Genomic DNA, 2,990 nt, shown 5'->3' on the forward strand with positions numbered 1-2,990 from the left:
CATGACTTGGGGATAAAACGAGCTCTGAGTTGTGAAAAGTTAATTGAACAGCGTCAAACTCTGAAATAACAGGTCGGACATTACACGCATGTCGTCTTTTTCCAAAATAAGCATAAATTGCTGCTGCATATGTTTTTAGTGTTCAGCAAATAGTGACAATATCCCAAACTTATTTTTGCTCCTCCGAGTTAACCTGTAGCTTGAACGCTGACTTATCGGTTACTTCCGAGTTGTCTTGAACGCAGCAGACACAACGAAGTTTCAACGAAGATGAAGAATTAGGGCCTGTCCACACAGAAACGCAAAAACGCAGAAACGCAGATGTTTTGCATCGTTTTGGCCGATCGTCCACACGTATCCTGTAAACGCATAGACCTAAAACGCACTTTTCTGAAAACGGGTCCCAGGGTGGAGAAATTCACAAACGCACCTCTTGCGTTTCTGTGTGGACAGACAGAAACGGAGAAAATGATGACGTCTTCGCCACACCCCCTCGAGCCTTCCACCTCTTATATCCCGCGAGACGTCTCATAACAACATCAACAACAATGGCGGACTACATGCTCGTGTTCCTCCTGGAGAAGATATTGAGCCTATTAGGGTTACCAGGGCAAAATATCATGCTCCTTGAGTTTGGTTTCTTCTAAAGCCGATTTGTAAACAGTGCTCAAGCTTTATGCGCATGCTCCGCCTCTTCCTCTCCGTTTTTGGTGAATTTCTGAAACCGAAACAGCGCCACCTATAGGCCTGGAATATGAAGTAGCGTTTTCGGTCGTGTTGAAACGGATCTGTGTGGACGCGGATATTTCTTGAAACGATGCCATCGAAAACGGAGAGGGAAAAGATCGTTTTCCTACGTGTGGACGAGGCCTAAATTCAAGAAGCCAGGGGAAGACGTCCTGACTGATAAATGACTTAAAAATAAATGGCGCTGGGCGTGGGTAGAAGAAAGGGGCAGAGACGGCAAAGGTGGCAGAAATTAAGAGAGCCAGGTGCTTGTTTCTGTGTGTCGTGCTCGAAGAAGCTAATTTACGCTACTAGCGGGAAAAAAATAAAAGTTCTACGGCGTCACCAAGGAGACCCCGGTCACAGAACAGCTGTTCACACATTCAACACACAAGTCGTTTGCCGAGAGCAACATCCACAGCTGACGCACCGGCAACAATGACCGATCCTGTTTGTGACTTGAAAATACGTGTGAGCTCGTTCATTGCAGAACTGAAGGTCGCTCGACCGCTTGTTGATCGGTGTAAAAAGTAGCTGTTGATAAAAATGTGGACCAAAAATATGTTTCAATTTGGATTATACAGAGTTTTGATCATCGAGTTGGGTGTGTTTTTTATTTTATTTTTAATTTTATAAATTTAATGTGCACAAATTTTGGTAACCTCACAACCTCAGAGCAGACAAAGTTGTGCGCACCCCCTACGATCTCTGGCGTCCTCCAGTGGGGGGCACGGACCCCAGCTTGGGAACCACCGACTTACAAGACATTCAGGCCAGACTGGAGCAGGATTCATTTTAGCTGCAGACGTCATGTGGTTTATAAATAACCTGTGTTTTATTCATATTTTTGTGTTTTTTTATAGTTTTTGTTTGATTTCATGCTCCTGTTGTTAAAACTGCAGATTTGTTTTGTTGCTGTGAAAAACTTTGTAAAGCTGATTTGAAAAAGTTCTATAAAAAATAAGATTATTATTAATAAAATGAACAAATACCGTGAATATATATATACGTGTGTTTATTTAAGGCCTCATCCATGCAGGAAGTAAAACACAGCAGTAGAGTTTTCTTTATCTGAATCTGACCAGACTGTTCAGCCTTTAATTATGATTTAAACTTTATTATTTATTTATAGACAGATAGATGAATAGATGGATAGATGGACAGTATATTTAAGTTATATGATATTTTCCAGCTGTACAACTACTCCCTCATATTCACATCAGTGCTTTTCCATCCATATTATTGAACCTCATCATTTATCCTTCCTTTATTTAGTGTATATTTACTTCTATTTTTATTTCTTGTAGATTTGTACATATGTAAATCTTGTGATTGTCATGATTTATTTATTTAAAAGTGTTTATCGTGACCAAACAGATAAATAATTAAACTATAATCATTTACAGACTTTATCTCTGGTTCTGACGTCTCTGCTACTTCCTGCTTCTAGATGATTATAAACCTTTTATACCGTATACACACTTTCTGACAACTGTAGTTACTTTGCAGAGTCGTGTTAATAATAAAAACATGATGTGATGAGACTGTGTCGACCCTGGGGAGAAGCATTTATAATCAGCTGCACCTTTTACTGATGGGATGAACACATGAATGAATGCACTACATGCACTTTGTAGCCTGACGTCTGTCCAGACTTTTTGATTGAAGGCTGTGTTGAAAACAAAACTCTTTAACCCCCAAATCGTAGGTTTTTCTGTTCCATGTGTTTATTGGGTTCTATCTTTGTCTACGTTCAGGACTTGTGTGAAAATCTGTTGATGTTCGTGGACAACAACATATTTTTTAAGCAGCTCTGTTTATATCAATATACACAAAACACACACTGAAGCAACTCACTCCACAATCAAACACCTTTGGATTGAAACACTCCCCTGATTAACAGGTCAAAGTTCAACATTTATCAGAAGAGTTCAGGTAAAGCTCCGCCCCCTCACCTGATTCACCTGAGACAAACCAGGAAACAGTTTATTATTGTGTGAGACTAAAGAGAGACATAGACGATCAGATTCACCTTCAGACCAAACTAACACCTTCCTCTGAGTGAGTCCAGCTACAGGAGAGAAAAGTGGAAAACTACAACACTGCTGCTTCAAGCTGCTGACTCTCCACACACTGAAGGTGAGTTTGACCAAAAACAGGACTCAAAGTCAAAGGAAGCTTCAGGGAAGTTAGTAGAAGATGGAGGAGAGCCATGACTGACTGGACTTTGTGTCTGCTGTGTTTCAGCTTCACTCAGAGACTAA

The sequence above is a fragment of the Chelon labrosus genome (genome assembly GCF_963514085.1).
Source record: "Chelon labrosus genome assembly, chromosome: 14".
NCBI lineage: Eukaryota > Metazoa > Chordata > Actinopteri > Mugiliformes > Mugilidae > Chelon > Chelon labrosus.